A 12,783-nucleotide genomic window follows, 5' to 3' on the forward strand; every position below is an offset into this window, starting at 1 on the left:
CATCATTTGTTGAAGAGATTGTCTCTTTTCCATTGGATATTCTCTCCTGTTTTGTTGAAGATTAGTTGACCACATTGCATTGAATGTCTATTTCTGGGCGCTCTGTTCTGTTCTCTTGATCTATGTGTCTGTTTTTGTGCCAGTACCATGCTGTCTTAATGATATTGTCATCCTGCTTGAAGTTCAGAATTGTGATGCCTCCAGCTTGGTTTTCTTTTTCCACATTCCTCTCGGTATTTGGGTTCCTTTCTGGTTCCATACAAATTTTAAGATTGTTTTCTCCAGCTCTGTGAAAAATGTTGAAGGTATTTTGATAGGGATTGCATCGACTGTGTAGATTGCTCTAGGTAGCATAGACATTTAAACCATATTTGTCCTTCCAATCCATGAGCATGGAATGTGCTTCCATTTTTTAATGTCTTCCTCATTTTCTTTCATAAGTGTTCTATAGTTTTCAGAGTACAGAGCCTATACCTCTTTGGTTAAGGTTTATTCCTTGGTATATTATGTTTTTTGATGCAGTGGTAAGTGGAATTGATTCCTTGACTTCTTTCTTGCTTCATTGTTAGTGTATAGAAATGCACCTGATTTCTGTGCATTGATTTATATCCTGGGACTTTGCTGAATTGCTGTATGAGTTCTAGCAATTTTGGGGTTGTCTTTTGGGTTTTCTAAGTAGAGTATCATGTCTTCTGTGAAGTGTGAGAGTTTGACTTCTTCTTTACCAATTCAGATGGATTTTGTTTCTTTTTGTTGTCTAATTGCTGAGGCTAGGACTTCTAGTACTCTATTGAATAGCAATGGTGATAGTGGACATCCCTGCTGTGTTCCTGACCTTAGGGGAAAAGCTCTCAGTTTTTCCCCAGAAGTTGATATTGGCTGTCAGGCTTTTGTATATAGCCTTTATGTTAAGGGTTTTATCAAGAAAGTATGCTGTATTTTGTCAAATGGTTTTTCTGCATCTGTTGAAAGGATCCTGTGGTTATTATCCTTTCCTTTTTTAATGTGCTGTATCATGTTGATTCATTGCACATGTTGAACCACCCTTGCAGCCAGTAATAAATCCCACTTGGTCATGGGGAAGAATCCTTTTAATGTATACTGTGGGTCCTATTGGCCAGTATGTTGGTGAGAATTTTTCATCCATGTTCATCAGGGCTATTGGCCTGTAATTCTCCTTTTTAGTGGGGTCTGTGTCTGGTTTTGGCATCAAGGTCTTGTTGGATTCATAGAAGGAGTTTGTAAGTTTTCCTTTCATTTCTATATTTGGAGCAGTTTGAGAAGAGTGAGTAAGTATGAACTCTTTAAATGTTTGGTAGAATTCCCCTGGGAAGCCATCTGGCCCTGGGCTATTGTTTGTTGGGAGATTTGTTATTACTGCTTCAATTGCCTTGCTGGCTATGGGTCTGTTCAGGTTTTCTGTTTCTTCCTGTTGCAGTTTTGGTAGTTTATATGTTTCCAGGAATGCATCCATTTGTTCCAGATTATCTAATTTGTTAGCATATAGTTGCTCATAATATGTTCTTATAATTGTGTGGGTTTCTGCAGTCTTATTTGTGCTCATTCCTCTTTCATTCATGATTTTATTAATTTGGGTCCTTTCTCTTTTCTTTTGGATAAGTTGGGCTGTAGGTTTATTGATCTTATTAATTCTTTCAAAAGAACTAGCTCCTAGTTTTCTTGATCTATTCTACTGTTGTTTTGGTTTCTGTTTCATTGATTTCTATTCTAATCTTTATTATTTCTCTTGTACATTTGGATTTAGGCTTTATTTGATGTTATTTTCCCAGTTCCTTTAGGTATATGGCTATGTTGTGTATTTGTGACTTTTCTTGTTTCCCGAGAAAGGCTTGAATTGCTAAATACTTCCCTCTTAAGACTGCCTTTGCTGCTTCCCACAGATTTTGAACTGTTGTGTTTCCATTTTCATTTGTTTTTCCTGATTGACCCATCAAGAATTTTTAAAATTCTTCTTTAATTTCCTGGTTGGCCTCTTCATTCTTTAGTAAGATGCTCTTTAACCTCCAAGTATTTGAGTTCCTTCCAAATTTACTCTTGTGATTAGATCCAGTTTTAAAGCTTTGTGGCCTGAAAATATGCTGGGAATGATCCCAATCTTTTGGTACTGGTTGGTTGATCTATTCTGAAGAATGTACCATATGCACTCAAAAGGAATGTGTATTCTTTTGCTTTAGGTTGGACTATATGCTTTAAATATATATCTTTGAAGTCCATCTTATCCAGTGTGTCATTCAAAGGACTTGTTTCCTGGTTGATCTTCTTCATTGCTGTGAGGGTGGTGTTAAAGTCCCCTACTATTATTATATTATTATCAATGTGTTTCTTGAATTTTGTTATTAATTGGTTTATATAATTGGCTGCTCCCAAGTTAGGGGCATACATATTTAAAATTGTTAGATCTTCTTGTATACATCCTTCAAGTGTGACATAGTGTCCCTCTTTATCTCTTATTACAGTCTTTGGTTTAAAATATAAATTGTCTGAAATGAGGATTGCTACTCCAGTTTTCTTTTGATGTCCATTAGCATAATAAATGGTTCTCCACTCCCTCACTTTTCAATCTGGAGGTGTCTTTGGGTGTAAGATGAGTCCCTTGCAGACAGCATATTGAAGGGTCTTGCTTTTTTATCCAGTGTGATACCATGTGTCTTTGATTGAGGCATTTAGCCTATTTACATTCAGAGTAACTTAAAGATAAGAATCTAGTGTTATTGCATTGCCTGTAAAGTCACTGTTTCTGTAGATTGTCTCTGTTCCTTTCTGGTCTATGTTACTTTTCGGCTCTCTCTTCATTTAAAGGATCCCCTTTAATCCTTTTTTCAGGGCTTGATAGTGATCACAAATTCTTTTAGTTTGTGTTTGTCCTGGAAGCTTTTTATCTCTCCTTCCATTCTGAATGACAGCCTAGCTGCATAAAGTATGCTTGGTTGCATATTTTTCTAATTTAGCACCCTGAATATATCGTGCCAGTCCCTTCTGGTCTACCAGATTTGTGTGGATTAGCCTGCTGCCAGTCTAATATTTCCACCATTGTAGGTTAAAGTCCTCTTGTCTTGAGCTGCTTTCAGGATTTTCTATCTCTGAAATTTTCAAATTTCACTATTATATGTGGAGGTGCTGACCTATTTTTCTTGATTTTGAGAGGGGTTCTCTGTGCTTCCTGGATTTGAATGCCTGTGTCCTTCCCCAGATTAGGGACATTCTCTGCTATAATTTGCAGAGTGTATATTTCTCTAGGGTTGTCATTGATATTTTTGATTTTGTTCTCTTGTTCATCTAGTCTTGCTTAGAAGGAGAGGGACTCCTGTGTGGCTCAGTCTGTTAAGCATCTGCCTTCAGCTCAGGTCGTGATCTTAGGGTCCTGGGATCACATCCCACATTGGGCTCCCTGCTTGGCTGGGAGCCTGCTCCTCCCTCTGTCTCTGCTGCTGCTCCCCCCGCTTGTGTCCTGTCTTTCTCTGACAAATAAATAAATAAAATCTTTTAAGAAATGACTAGAAGGAGAAATTCACAACAAAAGAAAGAACCAGTTGTAATACTCTATACTATTGATTTAATCCATATGGATATAAGTAACATGTCGGACCTAGAATTCAGAATAATGATTATAAAGATACCAGCATGGGTTGCAAAAAGCATGAAAGACATAGGAGAATCCATTAGTGCAGAAACAAAAGACTAAAATCTAATCAGGTCGAAATTAATGCTTTAACTGAGATGACAGTCTAAAAGGGACACTCTAAATGGCTAGGGCAAATGGAGAAGAGAGAGTCAGTGACATAAAGACAAATTGATAGAAAGTAAGGAAGCTGAGGAAAAGGGAGAAAAAACAACTAGAGAATCATGAGGGGAGGCTTTGAGAAATCAATAACTACAATAGCCAAACTGTAGAAGGAGCCGAGATGCCCTTCAACAGATGAATGGATAAAGAAGATATGGCCCATATATACAATGGAATATTACTCAGCCATTAGAAAGGCTGAAGTCTTACCATTTACACGGACATGGTTGGAACCGAGGGGATTATGCTAAGTGAAATAAGTCAACAAGGGAAAGACAATTATATGGTTTCACTCATACGTTGAATTTAAGAAAGAGCACAGAGGATCATAGGGGAAGGGAGGGAAAACAATGGGAAGTCATCAGAGAGGGAGATAAACCATGAGAGACTCTTAATATGGGAAAGAAACAGAGTTCCTGGAAGTGTGGTTGGGGATTGGGGTAACTGGGTGACAGGCAATAAGGGGGACATGTGATGTGATGAACACTGGGTGTTATATGCAACTGATGAATTACTGAACTCTGCATCTGAAACTAATGATGTTCTATATGCTGGCTGATTGAATTTAATAAAAAATATTGATATTGCAGTCTTAAATTTAGCTTTCTGAAATTTTTTCTTTATTTCTAATAGTTTTTACTGTGTTCCATACAACTTTCTAGACACAGGATCATGTCATTTGTGAATAGACATGGATTTACTTTTACCTGTCTAATCTGCATATCTTACTTTTTTAAACTTGACTAATGGTGTGTACTAGAACTTACAATATAATGTTGTTACAATGTTGATAATAGAGAGACATCATTGTCTTCTTGGGAAAAACCTATTCTTTCACCAATAAGTGTAATTCCAACTGTGTTTTTTTTTTCAGGGATGCCCTCTATCAGATTTTATCTTTTCTATTTTCTTCATTCTGCCTGTGTATGGTTATTTTTGCTCTTCTTTCAATGTACTAATTTGAGGATTAGGTAATTAAATGAAAATACTTATTTTTTATAGAGACATTTGGTAAATTAACCTCTAGCTTTAACTCCATCCCATAAGATTTGGTATGTTATATCTTCATTTTCATTCATTCCAAAGTATTTTTTTAAATTTCCTTTTTGATTTCTTCTTAGGCTGTTTATTTTTTAGGAGTGTACCATTTATTTTCCACACATTTGTATTTTCCCAAATTTCTTCCTTTTATTGATTTCCAATTTCATTCCATGTGGTTGGGGAACATGTATTATTATTTTTTTCTAAATGTATCAAGTTTTGTTTTATTGCCTAGAATATGGTCTATACTGCAAAATATTCCTTGTAAACTTGAACAGAGTGTGTATTTTTGCCATTGTTGGATAGTTTGTTCTGTAAATATCTCTTACAGTCTACTTGCTTTATGCTGTTGCTCAAGTCTTCTGTTTCCTTGTGGTCTGTTGTGCCAGTTTTCTATCCATTATTGCAATTAGGGTTTGGAAGACTTTATTATTTTTACATTGTACATTTCTCCCTTTATTTCTGTCAAATTTTAAAACAAATTATAAGCTGTTTTCCTCTTTTATTAGATGTATATGTTTTTGCAGTTATTAATCCTCTTGATGGATGGATTGATTCTTTTATCATTACCTAATGTCTTTTTTATCTGTAATAACTTTTTGTTTTGTCTGATAATAGAAAAGCCCTACAACCCTTCTTTTGTTGTTGTTTGTATCTTTTTCTTCCTTTTATTTATTAAATATTTTATTTATTTATTTGACAGAGAGACACAGCAAGAGAGGGAACACAAGCAGGGGGAGTGGGAGAGTGAGAAGCCAGCTCCCTGCTGAGCAGGGAGCCCAACCAGGACTCGATCCCAGGATCTTGGGATCATGACCTGAGCTGAAGGGAGATGCTTCACCAACTGAGCCACGCAGGAGCCCCAGAAGCTAAGTTAAAAAAAAAAAAAAAAAAAAAAAGACTCAACTACATGCTATGTGAGACACATTAGAAATAGAAAAATATAAAGTTTAAAAATAAAAGGAAGAAAAAGGGTCATAAACAGATTTTATTTATTTATTTGACAGAGAGACAACTAGGCAGAGCGGCAGGCAGAGGGCGAGGGAGAAGCAGGCTTCCTGCTGAGCAGGAAGCCCAAAGCGGGACTTGATCTCAGGACTCTGGGATCATGACCTGAGCCAAAAGCAACCGCCCAACCGACTGAGCCACCCAGGTGCCCCAAATAAATAAAATCTAAAAAAATATCTAGCTTCATAGTCTATGCCTTTTGAATGGGGGTTGTATAGTCCATTCACACTGGATGATTAAAAAGTTATATTTTAATAGTGAATTTATGTCCACCAGTTTACTTTTTCTTTTCTATGTGTCATATCTTTTGGTTCTTTCCCATCTCTTCTACTGTTGTTTTATGTTTTTGTTTTTTTTTTTAAGTAAATTTTCTTTCCATTTACATCTGGAGCGATTTCCTTATCTGAAGAAAACTTTTCTCCCACCTACCTCATTTATGCTGTTATTGGAAAATATTTTCCATTTTTGTATAATTTCCAAAATGATATGCAAATTGCTTTATGATATTGTATCATAATAAGTTAAAAGAAGGCAAAAAATAGCTTTTCATATTAATTTTATAATTATATAATAATATTTATAGGTGCATTTTGTTTATTTGTGTGGATTCAGATGGCTTTCCAAGGTCACTTGTTTTCAGCCTCAACTTCCTTTATTATTTCTTGTAAGGCAGATCTGGTATTGACATATCCTCTGGTTTTATTTATCTGGGAAAACTTTTACTTTACCTTTTGAAAAATAGCTTCTAAATATAAGAATGTTTACAATATAAGATTCTTGGTTGACAGATTTTTCTTTGTATACTTTGAATGTTGTCTTACTGCATCCATGTTTCTGCTGCGAATTAAGCTGTTCAATATCATTTTAATTTCTTTGTACCTGAGGAGTTTCTGACATCTTTCCATTATCCTACTTGGGGTTTATTTGACTTCCTTGCTGTGTATATTAATGGTTTTTAATAAATTTAAGAAGTTCAGCCTTTGGTTTTTCATTTTTTTAAGCTTCCTTTTCTGATTCTGATACTTTCTTCTTGAGTACGTGTATAGGTGCAGTTGTGTCACACATTTTCTTGGATTCTCTTTTTAATTTTCTTCTAATTTCGTGGATTTTTCATTTCAGTTTATTTTTCAATTTCACAATTTACATATTTTTATCTCAGTATGATGCAGCCATTGTCATAAGACCTTAATAATGATTTCATTTTGTTTTTTGAATATATAATGGCTATTCTAACAAACATGAATTCTCTGTCACTATTGCAGACAATGTCCTGTCTCATATTGGGTTACATTTTTAATTTCTCTGGATATCTCGTAATTTTTGTTTGAAACATAAGTTTTCTTTCTCATAAATTTTGTTTGAAACTAATTTTGTTTGAAACTAAAATTTTTGTTTGCACCCTATTTTTTAAAAAAATTATTCTTTAAATTCCCATTAGGTTACCATACAGTATTATATTAGTGTTCCAGGTGTACAATATAATGTTTGAGCACTTCCATGCATCACCTGGTGCTCATCACAAAAGCACTCCTCAATTCCCATCGCCTGTGCACCCACCCCCCACCCAACCTTCCCTCTGGTAACCAGCAGTGTGTTCTCTAGAGTTAAGAGTCTGTTTTTGGTTTCCCTGTCTCTTTCTTTTTTTCACCTCCCTCTTCTCATTTGTTTTAAATTCCATATATGAGTGAAATCCTGGGGTATTTTTCTTTAACTGACTTATTTCACTTAGCATAATACTGTCTAGCTCCATCCATGTTGTTGCAAATGCAAAGATTTCCTTACTATATATGCCACATATTCCTTATCCATTCTTCAGTTAATGGACACTTGAGCTATTTCCATAATTTGGCTTTTGTCGGTAATACTGCTGTAAACATTAGGGTGCATGTATCCCTTTGAATTAGTATTTTTGTAAGCTTTGGGCAAATGTCTAGCTGTGCAATTGCTGGATCGTATGGTAGTACTATTACTAACTTTTTAAGGAACCTCTGTACTGTTTTCCAGAGTGGTCGCACCAATTTGCATTCCCACCAGCAGTGCAAGCAGGTTCCTTTTTCTCCACATTCTCGTCAACAGTTGTTGCGTCTTTGTTGTTGATTTTAGCCATTCTGACAGGTATGAAGTGGTAGCTCATTGTAGTTTTGTTTTTCTTTATCTTTCTAATTTCAGTTCTAATTAGCGTATATGGTAAAATTGGTTTAGATGTAGAATTTAGTAATTCATCACTTACATACAGCACCCAGTGCTCATCACACAAGTGCCCTCCTTCATACCCATCACCATTTAGCCCAGTCTCTTGCCCACCTCCCTCCATCAACCGTCAGTTTGTTCCCTATAGTTAGAGTCTCATGATTTCTTTCCCCTCTATCTCTTCCTCTCCCCCTGTGATGTTCATCTGTTTTGTTTCTTAAATTCCACTTATGAGTGAAGCCATATGCTGTTTGTATTTCTCTGACTGACTTATTTCACTTAGCGTAATACCCTCTAGCTCCATCCACATCATTTTAAGTGGCAAGATTTCATTTTTTTGATGGCTGAGTACTATTGCATTGTAAAAATATACTTCTTTTATATCCAGTCATCAGTTGTTGGACATTTGGGCTATTTCCATAATTAGGTTATTGTTGGTAATGGTGTTATAAACATCAGCGTGCATGTGCCCCTTTGAATCAGTATTTTTGTGTCTTTTGGGTAAATAACTAGTAATCCAATTGCTGGGTTATGGAATAGTTGTAGTTAGAACTTTTCGAAGAAACTCCATACTGTTCTCCAGAGTGGCTGCACCAGTTTGCATTCTCACCAGCAGTGCAAGAGTGTTCCCCTGTCTCTGCATCCTTGCCATCATCTTGTGTTTCCTGAGTTGTTACTTTAGCCATTCCGAATATTGTGAAGTGGTATCTCATTATGGTTTAGATTTGTATTCTCCAATGATGAGTGAAGTGGAGCATTTCTTCATGTCTGTTAGCCATTTGTATGTCTTCTTTGGAGAAATGTTTGTTCATATCTTCTGCCCATTTCTTGACTGGATTTTTTGTTTTTTGGATGTTGAGTTTGATAAGTTCTTTATAGATTTTTGGATACTAGCCCTTTATCTGAGAAAACACTTGCAAATATCTTCTCCCATTCCATAGGTTGCCTTTCAGTTTTGTTTCCTTTGCTGAGCAGAGACTTTTTATCTTGAAGTCCTAATGGTTCATTTTTGTTTTTATTTCTCTTGTCTTGGTAATGTGTTAAGCAAGAAGTTGCTGTGGCCAAGGTCAAAGAAATTGCTCTTTGTGTTCTTTGTAGGATTTTGATGGATTCCATTTTGAGTGTGTGTGTGTGTGTGTGTGTGTGTGTGTGTGTGTGTGTGTATGGTGTAAGAGAGCGGTCCAGTTTCATTCTTCTGCATTTGGCTGTCCAGTTTTCCCAACATCATTTGTTGAATAGACTGTCCTTTTTCCATTGGATATTCTTTCCTACTTTGTCGAAGATTAGTTGACCATATAGTTGAGGGCCCATTTCTGGGTTCGCTATTCTGTTCCACTGATCTATGTGTATTTTTGTGCCAGTTCACCATGCTGTGTTGATGAGTACAGCTTTGGAATATAGCTTGAAGTCCGAAATTGTAATGCCTCCTACTTTACTTTTCTTTTTCAACAGGAGTTTGGCTATTCAGGGTCTTTTCTGGTTCCATGCAAATTTTAGGATTATTTGTTTCAGCTCTGTGAAAAATGTTGATTTTGTTGCTGATGTTGAAAAATGACATTTTAACAGGAAATTTGTTCTTCCAGTCCATAAGCATGGAATGTTTTTTCATTTCTTTGTGTCTTCCTCAATTTCTTTCATGAGTGTTCTATAGTTTTCAGAGTACAGATCCTTTACCTCTTTGGTTAGGTATATTCCTAGGGATCTTATAATTTTTGGTGCAGTTATAAATGGGGTCTCTTTTCTTGGCCTCATTGCTACTTTAAGAAAATGAAACTGACTGACTTTTGTGCATTAATTTTATGTCCTGGGACTTTGCTGAATTCATATATGAGTTCTAGCAATTTTTTGGTGGAGACTTTCAGATTTTCTAAAAGAGTATCAGGTCTCTTTGAAGAGTGAGAGTTTGGCTTCTTTGCCAAGTCAAATGCCTTTTATTTCTCTTTGTTGTCTGATTGCTGAGGCTAGGACTTCTAGTACTATGTTCAGCAACAGTGGTGAGAGAGCACATCCCAGTCGTGTTCCTGACCTTAGGGGAAAGGCTCTGAGTTTTTCCCCATTGAGCATAACATTCTCTATGGGTTTTTTTTATATATGGCTTTTATGATATTGAGGTATGTTCCCTCTATCCCTACCTGTTGGAGAGTTTTTATCAAGAAAGGATACTGTACCTGTCAAATGCCTTTTCTGCATTTATTGAGAGAATCATATGGTTCTTGTCCTTATTTATGTGGTGTATTTCATTGATTGATTTGTAAATGTCGAACCACCCTTGCAGTCCAGTAATAAATTCCACATGATCATGGTGAACAATCCTTTTAATGTCCTGTTGGATCCTATTGGGTAGAATGTTGGTGAGAATTTTTGCATCCGTACTTATCAGGGATATTGTTCTGTAATTCCCCTTTAAATGGGGTCTGTTTTTGGTTTTGTGATCAAGGTAATGCTGGCCACATAGAATGAGTTTGGAAGTTTTCCTTCCATTTCTATTTTTTGGGAACAGTTTCAGAAGAATAGGTATTAATTCTTCTTTAAATGTTACATAGAATTCTGCTGGGAAGCCATCCAGGCCTGGATGTTTTTTTTTTCCTTGGGAGATTTTTGATTAATGCTTCAATTTCTTTGCTGGTTATGGGTCTGTTCAGGTTTTCTATTTCTTTCTGTTTCAGTTTGATAGTTTATACGTTTCTAGCAATGCGTGCTCGCTTCGGCAGCACATATACTATATGTTTCTAGCAATGCATCAATTTCTTCCAGATGGCTCAGTTTCTTGGCATATAATTTCTCATAATACTCTTTTAAAATTGTGTTTCTGCAGTGTTTGTTATGTTCACTCCTCTTTCATTCATGATTTTATTAATTTGGGTCCTTTTTTTTTGATAAGTCTGGCCAGTGGTTTATTGATCTTATTAATTCTTTCAAAGAAACAGTTTCTAGTTTTCTTTTCTTTTTTTTTTTTTATTATGTTAGTCACCGTACAGTACATCATTAGTTTTTGATGAAGAATTTCAATGATTTAAGAACACCCAGTGCTCATTACATCACAGGCTCTTCTTAATACTCATCGCCTGGCTACTCTACACCTCACCCCCTCCCTTCTGAAAACCCTCAGTTTGTTTCCCAGAGTCCACAGTCTCTCATGGTTCGTTCCCTCTCTGATTTCATCCCATTCAATTTTCCCTTTCTTCCCCTAAAGTCCTCCATGCTATTCCTTATGTTCCACATATGAGTGAAACCATATGATAACTGGTTTTCCCTGATTGATTTATTTCACTTAGCATAATCCCCTCCAGTTCCATCCATGTCGATGCATATGGTAAGTATTCATCCTTTTTGATGACTAAGTAATATTCCATTGTATATATGGACCACATCTTCTTTATACATTCATCTGTTGAAGGGCATCTTGGCTCCTTCCACAGTTTGGCTATGGTGGACATTGTTGCTATGAACTTTGGGGTTCATGTGCCCCTTCTTTTCACTCCATCTGTATCTTTGCAGTAAATACCCAGTAGTACAATTACTGGGTCATAGGGTAGCTCTATTTTTAACATCTTCAGGAACCTCCGTACTGTTTTCCAGAGTGGTTGTACCAGCTTGTATTCCCACCAAGAGTACAAGAGGGTTACCCTTTCTCCACATCCTTGCCAATACTTGTTGTTTCCTGCCTTGTTAATTCAAACTGGTGTAAGGTGGGATCTCAATGTGGTTTTGATTTGAATTTCGCCTGATGGGTAGTGATGGTGAACATTTCTTCATGTATCTGTTAGCCATTTGTATGTCTTCTTTGGGGAAGTGTTCTTCATGTTTTTGCCCATTTCTTGATTGGATTACTTGTTTTGGGGGTGTTGAGTTTGAGAAGTTTTTTATAGATCTTGGGCATCAGCCCTTTATCTAATGTGTCATTTGCAAATATCTTCTCCCATTTCGTGGGTTGCCTCTTAGTTTTGTTGACTGTGTCCTTTGCTATGCAAAAGCTTTTATCTTGATGAAGTCCAAATAGTTCATTTCTGCTTTTGTTTCACTTGCCTTTGGATATGTATCTTGAAAGAAGTTGCTGTGGCCGATGTCGAAGAGGTTACTGCCTATGTCCTCCTCTAGGATTTTGATGGATTCCTGTCTCACATTGAGGTCTTTCATCCATTTTGAGTTATGATGTTAGAGAATGGTCAAGTTTCATTCTTCTGCATGTGGCCGTCCAATTTTACCAGCACCATTTATTGAAGAGACTTTTTTCCATTGCATGTTTTTTCCTTCTTTGTCAAAGATTATTTGACCATAGAGTTGAGGGTCCATATCTGGGTTCTCTATTCTGTTCCATTGGTCTATCTGTCTGTTTTTGTGCCAGTACCATGCTCTCTTGGTGATCACTGCTTTGTAATACAGCTTGAAATCGGGCAACGTGATGCCCCCAGCTTTGTTTTTCTTTTTCAACATTTCCTTGGCGATTCGGGATCTTTTTTGATTCCATACAAATTTTAGGATTGTTTCTTCCAGCACTTTGAAAAATGTCATTGGAATTTTGATCAGGATGGCATTGAAGGTGTAGATTGCCCTGGGCAGGATAGGCATTTTAACAATGTTTATTCTTCTGATCCATGAGCATGGAATGTTTTTCCATCTTTTTGTGTCTTCAATTTCTTTCATGAGTGTTCTGTAGTTCCTAGACTATGGATCCTTTACCTCTTTGGTTAGGTTTATTCTGAGGTATCTTATGGTTTTTGGTGCTTTTGTAAATGGAATTG

The sequence above is a fragment of the Eumetopias jubatus genome, unplaced genomic scaffold, assembly GCF_037043125.1.
Source record: "Eumetopias jubatus isolate StellerSeaLion01/CBP00866 unplaced genomic scaffold, mEumJub1_p1.0 scaffold_23, whole genome shotgun sequence".
Lineage (NCBI taxonomy): Eukaryota > Metazoa > Chordata > Mammalia > Carnivora > Otariidae > Eumetopias > Eumetopias jubatus.